Genomic DNA, 15,805 nt, shown 5'->3' with positions numbered 1-15,805 from the left:
CACACACACACACACACACACGCACAGGCTAATTTCACACAACATTAAGCACAGCAATATAACCTGGTCCATCATAGATCATAGAAAATGCATAAAATAACATTTCAACAGAAACAGGGAGCAGTAACATATATATCTGACTTACCTCTGGATTTATGATTATTAAATCTAATCTTTGATTTAGAGTTAGGAAATTTATTTTTTAAAAAGTCCATATTTCAATGTACTTTAAAAATCTTTAGATTTTAGTTATTCTATATTTCAAACTAGCCTTAAACAGATTAATTCATAAAGTAAAATATTGTTGAATGTGTGGTAGTGACATTATTGGTGACTGTAAACTGTTGATGAGGAATATACTTCATCTGTACAGAGCTCTGTTGCATATTTTAAAAGAAATTATTTAAAATTATTTTAACTTGATATCTGCTACACAGTTGTAATTGCCAGCAAACCCTTGAAGATTACCTATCCCGTCCATATTTGACTCATCACTGAAAGATTATTCTCCACTTCCAGGACGAGTTACTTGCCGGAACCACTGAAAACACTGCAGAGACAGGTCAAGCACACACACAAACATGCACTACATGCCGTTCAATTTCAGCTTTGTCTTGTATTGAAACTGATCCAGTACTGGCACTTGACTTTGCAATAAACAGATGGTGTAAAGGACAGCCATTCAACCAGGAAGCTGCGATCCACCTCTATGCCCACTGAATGCACAGGTGGGTCACTGCCTTGGACATAAGCGATCATCAAATGCCACATGGCTGTATTAATTTCCTGCACAGATGTACTCGTTATCCTAATCCTTTGTTTTCTGAGTTACAGGTAATGACCTGAGCATGGCCTGCGAACGAGCTCGAGTTACCATTGAGGAGGCTCCGTCAAGTCCTATCACTCACAAAGTAAGGTCTGCTTTTTACATTGAAGCGTGGTGACAGGTCTTGTGTGTAAATGTAACACAATAGCACAGTATCTGCTGCATCTTACCTACTTCCTCCATAGTAGTTTCTCTCCTGTGCCTGTCTTTGTAGTCTAGTCTGAAGAAGAGTGTGACAATGCAACACACACCATCTGAAGTATTTCACTATACAGACAGTGGAGGGCACGCTGATGCTACCTATCTTGGTAAAAGCAGTGCAATCCTCCAAGCTGCTAAGAAAGACCTGCTGGGACTCATCCAGCTGCAGGTGAGGGGTTAATTGGAGGAAATTCAGCTGGTGTCAGTGTTCTGATCCGTTTAAATTTCTTTTTGTGACATGTTAAGTGTTAAGTGACTTGAACTGTGGACCCTGATCGGACACAGTGTCTTGAGGTATGCCATGAAGGCGGAGCAGCACATGATCTGTAAGCAGTCTCACCGTCTCTAAAGTGGTGGGCAATTTGGGCAGAGCAACAAAATGTGCAGCCTTGGAAAACCGGTGAGTATGGTGGTGTTACCTGAAAATGATTACAGTCCAGTTATGAATTCCAGGGCGATGTGCGACCAGAGCCTCCTCGGGATAGGTAGGGGCCTGAGAAACCCAGCAGGCAAAGAGTTGGACGTCTTATTCCGTGCACAGGTAGGGCAAACAAAATCCTGGACATCCAAAGCAAGAGATGGCCACCAGAACAGACTTTGCAATATCGTGCGATGTCCTGCTGAGTGTTTCTGTTCAGGGTCTCTGTCTCCCATGTAAGAGCCCCAATAATGCAGGCCGCGTGCAGGATAGCCTTCTCCAAGGTCTCACCTGATGAGGAAGGCACATGTGGCTTCACATTTGGGAGCTGGGTCTGTAAGGAATGGTTAGGTTGAACTGAGTAAAGGACAGAGCCCGCGTTGCCTGACGGGAGTTGAGGCATTTGGTTGCTTGCAAGTACTCAAGGTTTTTGTGGTCCATCCAGATGCCTCCATTCCTCCAATGCAAGCTTTATGGCCAGCAACTCCCGGTCCTCCACATCGTAATTCCGCTCAGCCTGTGAGAGACGACAGGACAAAAAAGCACATGGATGAAGCTTACCCCTGGAATGCTGTGACAACAGAGCTCCAACTCCTGAATCCAAAGCGTCCACTTCAACTATGAACGGTTCAGAGAGGTCTGGTTGAATCAGGATGGGCGTAGAGGCAAATTTCTGCTTGAGCTGGGTGAATGCTTGTTGCGCCACTGGAGACCACTGGAAAGAGACCTTGGGAGAGGATAAGCATGTCAAGAGGAGAGCAACGCAACTGAAATCATGGATGAAGCGGATGTAAAAATGAGCAAATCCCCAAAACCTCTGTAGCTGTTTACGGGTCCTGGGCTCTAGCCATTCCACCACTGCCTTGATTTTTGCCAGGTTCACCCGCAGCTATCCTTGATCGACAATAAGAAAAAGAAAAGCGACCGACTGTAGGTGGAACTCACATTTCTCTCCTTTGACGAAAAAGTCAGTTCTCCAACAACTGTTGTAGTACCTGGCAGACGTGTCCCTCATGGTCTGCCAAGGACTTCAAAAGATCAAAATGTCATCCAGGTACACAAAAACACAGTGATTAATGAAATCTCTCAACACGTCATTCACTAGGGCCTGAAAAACTGTGGGACCATTGGTGAGGCCAAAAGGCATGACCAGGTACTCAAAATGTCCCAGGTGCATATTTAATGCTGTCTTACACTCATCTCCCTCCCTGATCCTGACCAAATGAAAAGCATTTCTTAATTCAAGCTTAGTAAAAATGGTGGCCCCTTGTAACAGTTCAAAGGCAGAAGAAAGCAACGGCAGGGGGTACTTGTTCGTAACAGTGATTTTGTTTAACCCCCAAAAGTCAATCCATGGACAGAGAGATTCCAAGTGGGGACTTGGAGGGGCGGATTATTCTGGCAGCTAGTGAACTGGTTATGTATCAATCAATGGCCTCCTGTTCTGGCTTGGAAAGACTATACAGGTGACTGGTGGTGAGAGGCGCGCCAGAAAGCAGGTCTATTCTATAATCGTAGGATCCATGTGGAGGAAGGGAGAGAGCTCAGTCCTTGCTAAATACAACGACACAGAGGACAAATCAGGAACTGTGATTGGTTCAGATGGAGTGGATGGCGAGACACTGGGAGTGGCTGAGTGCAAACAGTTCTTATGGCACCACAAGCTCCAACCCGCAATACAACTCTTGGACCAATCTATCTGTGGGATGTGTGTGTTTAACCAAAGGTAACTGCATCCCTACGTTTACCGACGGGCCTGCTATTTTGGCCGAGCTGGGCATGAGTCTGCATAATGTCCTTTTTTCCCACAGAAGAAACACTCCCCGTTCACTGCCTTTGATTCCAGTCCGAGCATGAAAGCAGGACTTCCTGTGTAGAATAAAGTGTGTTTATTGACAAAAGATGCAAATAATCATCTGTCACAATAATCATTCTTCGTGTGCTCGCTCCCTGCTCGTGTGCTGTGACTTCTCCCGATGTCCGTGGTGAGTAATTCCTCTCGCTTCGGTGTTTATGTACAAAAGTGCTCGACTCCTTTGAGCTCAGTGAGATTGCAGCTTCCTCTCTATTTCCAAAACACATTTTTATGAGTGAGTGACCTGGACACACATCCTCACACTGTTGTGATGTTCAGCACTGTAGAGTTGGAGGGGAAAACAAAGATGGCTACTTCTACTTTTGTGGATTCTTCTTTATTCCTTAGGATAATGCGAGTGGAGCCCAAAGTGGTGCTGAATGTTGCTCATGCTGTGGTGAAGAGGATGTCATCTTTTGTCAGGCAAATAGACTTTGCTCTTGACTGGATGGCTGTCGAAGCTGGCAGGGCTGTTTACAGGTATTCCTCTGCTGACCTTGTGTCTCATGTGTGAAATCAACTCGTAACACTGCAGGCATTACTTGGTTCATGTGGGACAGGTTAATAAATACTAATCGAGGGAGGGGAAGCTGAATTTGGAAATGTGATTGTGAGTTGTTTGGAGTAGACTGAAGTTATCTGTATTTTTTTCTTTTTGCAGGCAGGGAGAGAAATCAGACAGCACTTTCATAGTGCTGAGTGGTCGACTGCGCTCAGTAATCATGAAGGAGGATGGCAAGAAAGAGTTGATAGGGGAGTACGGACGTGGTGACCTGATTGGAGTGGTAAGCACGGTGACAGCCAGAGGGAAGACAGCTGGGGAAGAGTTGATGGAAGACTATTAATATCCATGTTGTGTCAAACAACACTAGCTGTTTGTTTTCATATAAGAACCTGTTAAAAGGTTAGATATAAAAAAAAATGTTAACAATGTTAATATCACAAATGGAACTGCCTATTAGCTGTCAGTATACTGCATATGGCTGATGAGACTGGATTTCCTGTATGTTCTACTTTCTACTTTCAGTAAATACAGACTAAGACCAGTACATCTTGGGATATATTTAAACAAAGGGGGGAAAAAGAACAAAAAATGTAGCCAAAAGGCAGCTGAAATAGAATATGCATAAAAAACAATCCAGATAATTTTATCTTCTTCATGCTCTTTGTCTCGGGCTCTTTTTGGGACAATTCCAAGTGCATTTAGTCAAAAGCATGCACTAAATTCATTTGCCAGGCTGCCAGAGGAGTGTGGGTGTGCGCACTACAGTAGTTAAATCATTTCTCATTTTGTTTAGTGGCCTTTAATCTGATTAAAAGGAAATTAGATATTCATTCCCTGTTGAGTTATCCAGTATATCAATTCATTTACCAGTCCTTTAAGTATTAGGATAGTTTACATTAACCTGAATATATTGAAACACATAATGTGGAGATGGCTAAAGCGGTTGACGCTACATAAATGTGCCACACCAGAGGGTCAGTATGTCTAGTTTTACATCAATAAAGCAAGATCTATGTAGATGTTTTAGAATGTCATTTGCAGTTAATGAGTGCCTAAAGTCTTTGAGTCATTAATGCCACCAGATCCTTTTTATCCTTCCCCATTATCTTCTCCCAGCCACCTTCAGCTCTTGTTGCTGTGGGGTCTCTGTTTTCAGTCTAGTCTTTAGCAGGTGGTATGCAGTTCCGTTAGGATAGGATCAGGTGACTGAGATGGACAGTAAAGCCATTCATTCTCTAACCCTCTAGATTCCTTGTATGTCTAGGGTTGTTTTCCTGCTTAATAACTAGATGTTTTTGCATGTGTTGTGATCCATTTGACTGGATCCAATTTTGCAAGTAAAATACCTCCCTTCGAGTTTCTTGTTTTTTGCTTTTATATATAAAGTTTTATTCAGTTTTGAGCTATGTTTGAATTTTTGCATGCAACACACACAGCTTGCTGAAATTATCCAATTATATTTTTAATCCTTGCAATTTTAGCGCTTTGAACGCTTGTTTTTATTTTGACACAAATTAACCTATCAGTTGAGTTTATACACTGCATTGGCAAAATATAGTGTTCACATGCAGGAAGTTGAGTGACATCCCAATCTGAATCCATAGTGTTTATTAAAATGTCAGTACACACTTTGCATCTATAACAGCTTCAAATTGTCTGGGAAGGCTTTCCACAAGGTCTAGGAGTGTGTTTATGGGAATTTTTGGACATTCTTCCAGAAGCAGATTTGTAAGGTGACCTGGCTCACAGTCTCTCCTCTAATTAGGTGTTCTGTCAGGTTGAGGTCAGGACTCTGTGTAAGCCACTCAAGTTCTTTCACACCAAACTCGCTCATCCATGTGTTTGTGACCTTACTTTGTGAGCTTTCATGCTTGAACAGGAAGTGGCAATCCCCAAACTATTGCCACAAAGTTGGGAGCATGAAGTATTTCACTATACAGACAGTGGAGGGCAAAATGTCCAAAATGCTTCAGCATGCTGAAGCATTAAGAGTTCCTTTCACTGGAATTAAGGCCGAGTCCAACTCCTGAAAAACAATCCCTCGCTATAATCCCCCTTCCCTCCATCCCTCCACTGCTCTACAGTCCAGTGTTGGCAATCCGTTACATCGTGCTTGGTGATGTAATGCTTAGATGCAGTTGCTCGGCCTTGGAAACTCATTGCATGAAGTTTGCTATGCACTGTTCTTGAGATAATCTGAAGGCCACATGAAATTTGAAGGCCTGTAGCAACTGACTTTGCAGAAATTTGGCAACCTCTGCATACTATACACCTCAACATCCACTGACCCTGTTTTGTGGTTTTCGTGGCAGTTCGAGTTGCTGTTCTTCCCAGTCACTTCCACTTTGTATAATAACACTAATATTTGTCTGTGCAATATTTGGTAGTGAGGAAATTTCATGACTGAACTAACATAAGTGGCATCCTATCACTGTAACATGCTGGAATTCAATGAGCTCCTGAGAGATACCCATTCTTTCACAGATGTTTGTAGAAGCAGTTTGCATGGATAGGTGTTTAATTTTTATACATTTGTGTCCATGGAAGTGATTGGAACACCTGAGCTTAATTATTCAGATGGTTGAGTGAATATTTATGGTAACATGGTGTATGTAGCATGCATTTCCTATTGATTGTGCTTAGTAACAAAGCCTAAAGAACATGAATAACTCAACTGCGTTTACTTTGTTGTAAAACATTTTAACGTGTAATACTCAAAAGTGTTGGGTCTGAAAATTAAAAAGAGTATAAAATCAAAACAATATAATAAAGAGATAAATGCAATTAAATGGAAAATATTCAGAATGAGTTTATGGCCAATTTCTATACAAACATGATGATATTGATCAAATCTGATTCTAAAGTATCTTCTAAATATTTTAACAGGACAGCTAAGTTTTTCTCATATTAAACTCTAAAATGGTATTTTCAACCTGTGTAAAGCAAAGTCACTTGGTTTCACTCACCCACCTCCCTGTTGGCTGGCGTGACTGGTTCCTGTCACAATGCTTCTAATAATACCTGGGTTAATGGATGCTATGGTTACTGTTACCTGGAGGAGAAAAGCTGTCATTGGAGCTTCTGTAATAGTGGCAATAAGATTGTGAGACAAACTTAGTATGGCCGTGTTGACGTCAGTTTTAGATGAAGGGTAGAAGGGTAGAGGTTATTCTTAGCCCCCCCCCCACACACACACACACACACACACACACTTACTGCATCAGTAGGTCTGTGGACTAGCAAGACTCAAAATTAATTAACTTGAATTACGTACTTGTAAGTGAGCTTTTCTTGAAAATCTTAAAGTAAAATGCATTTAGTCATATATGATGTGCCACTGTAATATGTATGTTGTACACTATAAACCCTCTGTATGTGATGTCATGAAACATGGTTGGAAAAATGAGGATGAGAGACTGCAACAATGCCACGCAGACCCATGCCTTTACACACACACACACACACACACATACACACATGATTACTTTGATTCTCTTTTTTTTTTAACCAAGAAGCCTGAGTGGAACAGCTGGACTACCCTTTTCGGTAGAAATGATGGGTGCTGGTCTTTGGTGCGTTGACCTTACATGCACCTTAGACACTGGAGGTGTTGTGGGAGGAGGCGTCGATGAGCACCGCCCACCCCCCCATCGTACATCCTACCTGGTCTCGGGATTGGCTGGTGGTCTGGGCAGAGGTTGACTGCTGGCTATGGGGGGCACTCCATCCACACTTCAGAGGGTGGGGTGGATGTGGATGAAAGTGTGTCTCTGAGCAGTCTGTGCGTGTGTGTGTGTGTGTTTATAAAAAAAAAAAAAAGCAGAAAAAATTGTTGTATAAGGATTTTATGGCAGATTTTATATGTGTGCATTTTTGTCCACGAAGGTGTCGAAAAGCTGTAAAATGCATCAACAGAGTATGGATGACGTCGGATTTCAAAATTCTGACTAAAAAGAAGAGGAGGGCATGAGAGTTAAACATAAGAGCTCTACTCTGTTATCATTTTCCAAAACTTCTTATCAAGGCATGGAGACAGGATTAGATGTGCTGTCTGTCTTCCATGACTAGGGCTGGCACGATTTGTCGACTAGTCACGATTACGTCGACTATCAAAATCGTCGACGACTGATTTAATAGTCGACGCGTCGTTTGAAGCTTTGTAAGATCCCAAAAGACGCAGGAATAAGTAGCAGGATTTAAGAGTGTAATAACGGACTGAAACAGAAGATGGCAGCACTGCATGTACAAGGATGCCAGCTGCCGTTAAACCCCGAAGAAGAAGAAGAAGAAGAAGAAGAAGCAGCTGTGTCCCAGAATTCATAGCGCGGCCCAGCTTAGTTTCCAACAATGGCGGCAGCTAGTTAGTTTTAATATTACTCTTATTATTCTTTCTGGGTCACAAAATAAACGTTTAACATATTTTCAGGCGAGAATGTAGCTGTGTAAACCTCAAATATCGGCTCAGTTTATCAGGACACCACATATTTTCAAAAGCGCTCCGACGTTTTCGGAGACGTCTGTTACCCACTAGCTCGATAGCTAGCCGGGGGCTAGGTCACTAGCGCGGTGAGAACACCGGACTCCCGGCAAATTGTTTTCAAACCCACCGCCGTCTTTCGCTACTCAGGTTAAATATATGAGTCACTAAGATAAATTAAAAATGTTATTGTTTGGCTTTTTTTTTTTTGTATTTTATTTGTTCCTGAGTAAATCAGTTTGTCTGAGATTAAAGTTATCCGGTTGTTCAGTGATGACGCGACGAATCCTACTTCCGGGCCTAAAGTAGTCTGCGTTTAATATGGCTTTTGTGTTGTTAACATGTTTAATGTTATGTATTTTCTTCTATTTAATCTCAAAAAGCTCCTAAAACAGTCAGTGATCCCTGTTGACCTCCCTCGGCTTTTATTACCACTAATCATTTATTTAAGCTCAGTTTTTAAAACCTTAGGATGTAACTACAGCCCAGCCCATACAGCAGTATATGAATGACTAACCTCGTATTGTGGATGGATTATCTCAGTTGTTCTCCTGGCTGAAGTTTGGTCCTTTTACAGCATCCTGCCATGCGATTACATTTGTTTCTGACCACCGAGAAAACTCACGTTAACTTTTATCGAGTGGAAAAAAAGTTAGCTTGTTTATATTATGCTAACATAGCTATGTCGCTAGCGGTCACGTAGCAAATCATTATATACCAGCTAGCCCAACTTCAGTAACCCTACAAACGTCACTGCTGTTTAGTTTTCTGTCTTCATTTATGCTGGAAGTGATATCAGAGCTGTACGTTTGAATTTGTTTCCAAAACCCCGCAGTCAGGACATGCTATATTGTATTTAGATAGAAGCTAGCGAGCTAACTCCCTGCTAACTTCTAACTCCGTTAAATGTCATAAATTCCGTTTTCATGGATGCCTGGATGCTAAACTCAATTGTTACACCTGGTAGAGCAGAACGCTGATCATTTTATTAAAGATGAAAGACTTTAGACAGTTTTTCAACTCTCAGTAATGCCATAGTGATCGTTTGATATATGGACCTGCAGCGGAGTTTAGGTCCAGACACGGCTAGTGACGTCAGACTGAACAACCGGATAGTTTTTACACAGCTGAATAAACGTCAAGCAGACAGCTGATTATCAGAAGTGTGAGATGCTGGAAAATATACTCCGTTGTCCTGTTATATTTTAGAAAGCAAGGAGTTTATTAAACTTCACCGAAACAATCTGCAAATTTCATTAAAATTTAATAAACTATCATCTTGTCTTTATTTTTAGTTAGCACCTTAAAAGCTTAAAGCTGTAAGCTAATGATAGTTATATAAGAGCAGATGCTGCTGGTGCAATAAGCTGTAGTTTTACGTCCAGTGGATGATGATCTGATTAGTCGACTAATCGCATAAATAATCGGTGACTAGTCGACTATCAAAATAATCGTTTTTGGCAGCCCTATCCATGACGGAAATACTCTCTCCTTAAGTATTATGGATTCCTGTTTGCACCCTAATTTGAACTGGAACTGAGCCTTCAGGACAGATGCTCATTTGATTTTGGTTAAATAAGACAGTACAGACAAATTAACACCAAATTAAGGAATTAGATTTTCACTTTAATGAGCATTAAGGGCTTTAGGGATTGACCATATAAGGAGGAGGACTTTAGAGATTACAAACAGTTAGAAGGTTTAAATGAGTGTTTTCAGTGTAGTACCTTTCCTTGCTTTATTATAATGTATCACATAAAATCCTTTCACCAATGCTTCACAATGTGGTGGATGTTTGACTTTAAAAGATCTGAGATGCACCTGAACAATCAAATCACTTTCAGCTGTCTGTAACCTGGACGTAACACCTCCTTGAAGTAGACATTCATGGGTGTAATCTATCATCTCTCACATAAAGGTCCTACTCTTCTACTGACAAGTGGTATTATCAAACAGCGTCTTGGAGCTGCTGCACTTGACGTTTTGTGCCATATTCAAACATTTTATGCAATTTTGCTGGTTCAATCTTCTCTTATTCAAACCTCAAATAAAATGAGTATTTTTCAGTGTCTTACTGCTTTCTGTTGGTTTTTATTTTCTTTGTGCTTTGTCTTTCACGCTCATTAAATTCTGCTAAAATTTGCTCTATTGGCACAAGAGGAAAATGGATGTCTTGGATGCTGCCAGCAAAGCAATGCTGCCTGTCATTAATGGACTCCTTTCCTCTTTAGTGTCCATGAGTACCGTCTGTCCAGCTGGCTGGGCCAACAAGAAGACATCCATCGCATAGTTCTTTACCAGACTGACTACACACTGACCCCGTGGACACAGAGGTGCATCCGCCAGGCTGACTGCATCATTATTGTGGGATTAGGCGAGCAGGACCCTACTGTAGGGGAGGTGAGGTGTTCACTGGTTCCCAGGAGAAGAGAGAGGTGTATTACTAGGAGCTGTTAGAGCTACACTTTCAAATCCAACATTTGTTTTTAACAGTTCCCCACACTCAAAAAGTTCTCCTTATATAGACATCAACTGCTACTTTAGAGACAAACAAGTGTGTATTATGTTGTGCAGTTTTGTGATAGTGTATCTATCAGAGAGACTGTCCTGAGACGACCTCCCTGTCCTTAATAAGTGTGTGTGTGAACGTGCGTGTTTTACATAACTATGTGCATGTTGTTATGCGCCTGAATATGTGCAAGTGGATGGACCAAGGCCCTGCTGGACCCACAAGTTCGAGTGGATACAAGGATGTGCAACAGCTTAAGCAGATAGAAAGAATGATACAGAACAACAATAGACTGATTAAAGTGATGATAATCTGTATACATTAATATTTGCTCGGATTAACATAGATATAATTCAAAGATTATTCTGTCAACTGATTCGACAATGCTAAATGATTGATCAATGATAGTTCTGATTATAACTGTGACCATAAGAATACAAAATAAAATATCTCTTGTCCACAATGTACAGTGCATGAACCTCATTTTATTACTAATTTATTGATAATTCATTAGTTAATTAGTCTGATATTTTACTGCTGTACCTGCGATGCAAAAACACCCCAAAATATTTTTAACCTAAATCCAGTGCTTTGCATTCACAGGGACTTACCAGTACTATCTAGTTAGTTTAAAAATCAAGGCATGTTCACACTGTCATTAGTTTTTATTAATAAATTAAATAATAATTTGTGACCTCTGCCAGCAAATTTAAAAAAACAGGGTAAATAACTTAGTTAACAAAGATTCTGCAGTTTAATAAAACCAGTTCTGTGTGAAATTGGCAAGTTTGGTACTGGAAGCTTTCTGGTTTCTGTTTTTCTCCAAGTCATTTCTGAACCATGCAGGAAAGCGGTCCATGTGGAGAAGAACCTCAAAACAATGAGCTTTTTAAAAGAAACCTTTAAAGCACTGATAGACTGTAATTCATGCAGTGCTGAGCCTTTTTTTTTTAGAGAAACGAAAGCTCTTACAGGCAATGTGACATCAAGCATCAGTCGGGAGAATGGGGTGGGAGGGGGTGACTGTGGGATCCTCCTGCCACTCAATAATAATACTTGCTTAAACGTTTTGCTATATTAAAGAACATGGAATAAAAAAAACAGAGATGGTGGCAGATGGGCTAGTCTGAGACTCTGATAGTCAAACATCATCAGCCTTTTCTTTGTGACATAACGCATTAGGGATGTGATTGACCAGGAGATTTGTTCAATGAATGTGCAGCTGATAAATCTGAAAGGATTATGTTGGACAATGACATAATCATGGACCGTAACGTCAAAGGAGTTTTTAAAATGGTGCAGTCCACTTGTGTAATCTGTCCCTCAGAGAACTGAGGCGATTTTTGAGAGCAAATTGATGTTTGGTATAGTGCTCATGACATGTATTTCATGTATAAAGTAGAAAAACATGCTCTCATTCAAGAACCGAGTTGGTATTTTTGTTTAAAATAATTCTCAAAAAAATATTTTAATCATTTGGGACTCATTTATCTGTACAATGATGAATATAATAACAGGAACCTACAGTTTTGATTCACTTAATGCAGTGAGGTCAACTTGATTACATGAAGTCATGGACTTATTAATATTACTAGTATAAGTATTACACACACACACACATGCACACCCCCCCTCCCCCTTTAACTGAGCTCTTGTTCAGTACATGACAGCAATTATCAGGTGTGTTATCAGGCAACAGTCTTCTTAGAGCAAGCATTTTTTGATGTAATAACTTCACATCATTATGTTGTTGAATAATAGTTCTGCCAAGGGGTTCAATGGTTAGACAAGCTGTGAATGGCTTGTACTGACTCTTGGGGATACAGAAGAAGAATGGCTGTTGTGAAAGAGAGGAGGGGTGTGAGGAAGAGAGCAGAACTTTAAGCAGTTTGCTGGTCTGGATCATTCAGAGGTGATTGTGTTACACATCACAGTGTTCCTCCGCAGTCAACATCACAGCGAATTGACCTCAAGATCAGGCTGTGCTCAGAGTGATGATCTTGCCTTGTTTTGCAGCCACAGTACCCTGGGCACCCTACAGTCCATGGATTGGTCAAACCTGTACTGAGGCCCCTTATGTGACAGCTAACACTTGCCTGAAACTGGGTCATGCAACATGGATTTCACCTTCGTCTGTGTCACCCAAAAGATGGACACCTGCTGATGGATGGAGGCTATATCAACAACCTGCCTGGTTTGTTACATTCAGTTTGTACCTTCCCTTATTAAGTATTAAAAGTAGCCGTACTTTGATGTAGTTGCTCAGCTGTTTGCTTATAGCAATATATTTTTAATTTTACCAGTACTGTATGCTGTTTGTCTTGATGTCTTCTTCCCCTGATTCTCCCAGCTGATGTTGCGCGCTCCATGGGGGCCAAAGTGGCAATAGCTATTGATGTGGGCAGCCGGGATGAAACCAATCTCACTAATTACAGCGACTCACTCTCGGGCTGGTGGCTGCTATGGAAACGCCTTAACCCCCTTGCTGAGAAAGTTAAGGTGATGGATTGATTAGGAGTAAAGACACACCATGCTGTGCAGCAATGTTTTTAATTCTATCAATATAAATCAGGATATTTTTGGAAATCATTTCAGTGATTTATAAGTTAATTTCCACAGGTGGCAGTAGCTAAAACATTATTAAAAAGCGATCTCTAGGTGTATTAGCTAATTGTAGGCCAATCTCCAACCTTCCTTTTTATCCCAAAAATTCTTAAAAGAGTAATTGTAAAACAGCTAATGGATCACCTGCAGAGGAGTGGTTTATTTCAAATGTTTCAGTCAGGTTTCAGAGCTCATCGGAGTACAGAAACAGCTTTAGTGAAGGCCACAAATGATCTTCTTATGGCCTCTGACAGTGGACTCATTTCTGTGAGTGTCCTGCTAGACCTCAGTGCAGAGTTTGGTGCTGTTATCTATAATATTTCATTACAGCAATTAGAGCATGCTGTAGGTATTAAATGTACTGTGTAATATCTTTCTAACAGACTCCAATTTGTTCATGTAAATGGGGAGTCACACACTAAGGTTAATTATGGAGTTCCACAGGGTTCAGTGCTACGACCAATTCTGTTTATATTATGCATGCTTCCCTTAGGCAGCATCATTAGAAGGCATAGAATACATTTTCACTGATATGCAGATGACACCCACATTTATCTATCCATAAACCAAGATAACACACATGCAGATAGAGTTTATTGTACTCGGCCCTGAAAATCTAATTACATGCTTACTCGGGATGGCATTACTTTGGTTTTCAGTAACACTGAAGAATCTGCATGATGCTGAAAAACGAGTTAATGTGTTTATTACTTCTAGGCTGGACTACTATAATTCGTTATTATCAGGATGTCCTAAAAACACCTGAAAGGCCTTTTTTAAACACAGGGCTTAAATACACAGAGGGAGCAATTAGTGAATGAGAGACAGAAGGGAAAACACTGCTGGGGCAAATCAGGGCTAATGAGAGAGGGAATGCATAAACCGACACAGTAGCCTGAGACACAGACTTCAAAGTAAAACAGGAAGCAGATGCGAACTTGACAAGGGGATACAGCAGACAGGGGAGACAGCAACTAAGGAACACAGACAGAAGCCAAAAGACTAAAACTGTAACATAAACCACACAGAGAACCCAAACTCAGAATAACCCTACAACCCAATAGACAAAGAAAGCTAAAAATATAATAAACCAAATCAAAAAACCAAAAACACAAAACCACTGGGTCAACGATCCAGGCCCCTAACAGAGTAGGCTTAAAATTGTACTTTTTGATAAAGCATATAGTTAGGGTTGGAGCAGGTAACCCTGAATACTCTCTTAGTTATCCTGCAATAGGTCTAGGCTGCTGGGGGATTCCCATGATGCACTCAGTGTTTCTTCTTTAGTCACCTTTTTTCACTCAATATGTGTTAATAGACCTCTCTGCATTTAACCATGAGATATTATTAATATCTTAATATCTAATATTAAAGTGTGGCCTTACTTTAAGTTTGATTCCATAAAAAGTGACAAAAACATTAGCGTCCATTAGCATTGTGCGTGGGAAGAAAACATCTTTTTACAGCGAAAAAAAACCCTAAACTTCCAAGTAAGCACCGAGTGCGCTACGACATAATGGGAAATTCACAGAGAAACTGCCGTATCCTTCCACTGACCGCCGCGGCACACCTGCACCAGGGTAAACCTCCGCCTACCCAACTCCTGCTTTACAGGTGAAAATAGAGCAAAAGGACGGCTGAGTCTTTGATGTTATTTATTTTCTGCTGTGTTTTACTTGCATCTATTTGAAAGACTGAGTGTAAACACAAAAAAAAATATTTTATGTGCTGGAATGTGCAGAAAATAGGTTTAAATATTAAACAAATTTCTTCCAGTCAGAGAATGTTGCATATAATAAAATTTTTGCTTGATGCATAAAGTTAAAAGATTAAAATTAATAAAACTATAAAAGTTTTAAAAAGAGACTTTTCCATTTGATTACATTTTGTATGATGGATTATGCAGAAAAAGTGGAATTGGGCTGAAAGATCTATCGCTTTATCACCTATACAGGTTGTAAATCGTGTTTTTAAAAAGTAACTAAGTAATTAATTACTTTTGAAAATAAGTAATCAGTAAAGTAACAGGATTACTTTTTGGGGGAAGTAATCAGTAATTAGTTACTGATTACTTTTTTCAAGTAACTTGACCAACACTGTGCTGGACTCCCTTGGAATTCAAGGTCTGATCTTCAACACACTCACTCGCTCCTCAATCCAGCCTGGACACTCACTCTGATACTCTCCACGAAGCTTCTCACCTCTTTTTTTGCAGGTAGGGAAACATCCGCCATATCTTTACTCACCTATAGTTCTCTGCATCACCATTCTGATATTAACTGCCCTTTCCTCTGTTTCAGAGCTCTCCTTCAGAGATCCCGCTCCGCTCCTCTCTCCACCTTCTGTATATACATGCATATCTCGTTCAGTCTGTTTAAATAAAGTCTTGTTAAGAACCAATTTCGCATTG

General features: G+C 40.5%; 3 long non-coding RNA genes across 3 annotated transcripts; all 3 read left to right on the top strand.

Moving 5' to 3' along the window:
• Positions 1–660: 660 nt before the first annotated feature.
• On the top strand, positions 661–2,234 carry LOC308391838. Its single transcript, XR_013970703.1, has 3 exons — positions 661–728; positions 835–911; positions 1,041–2,234. It is a non-coding gene; the product is annotated as an uncharacterized lncRNA (long non-coding RNA).
• A 1,246-nt stretch (positions 2,235–3,480) lies between these two features.
• On the top strand, positions 3,481–4,186 carry LOC308392545. The gene is made up of 3 exons (XR_013970832.1): positions 3,481–3,535; positions 3,649–3,780; positions 3,962–4,186. It is a non-coding gene; the product is annotated as an uncharacterized lncRNA (long non-coding RNA).
• Positions 4,187–10,543: 6,357 nt separating this feature from the next.
• Positions 10,544–15,764, top strand: LOC308391671. The gene is made up of 3 exons (XR_013970684.1): positions 10,544–10,682; positions 12,808–12,985; positions 13,142–15,764. It is a non-coding gene; the product is annotated as an uncharacterized lncRNA (long non-coding RNA).
• The last annotated feature ends 41 nt before the right edge of the window (positions 15,765–15,805 follow it).

The sequence above is a fragment of the Rhamphochromis sp. 'chilingali' genome (genome assembly GCF_963969265.1).
Source record: "Rhamphochromis sp. 'chilingali' genome assembly, chromosome: 2".
NCBI lineage: Eukaryota > Metazoa > Chordata > Actinopteri > Cichliformes > Cichlidae > Rhamphochromis > Rhamphochromis sp. 'chilingali'.
This window is presented reverse-complemented; position numbering and strand designations above follow the sequence as displayed.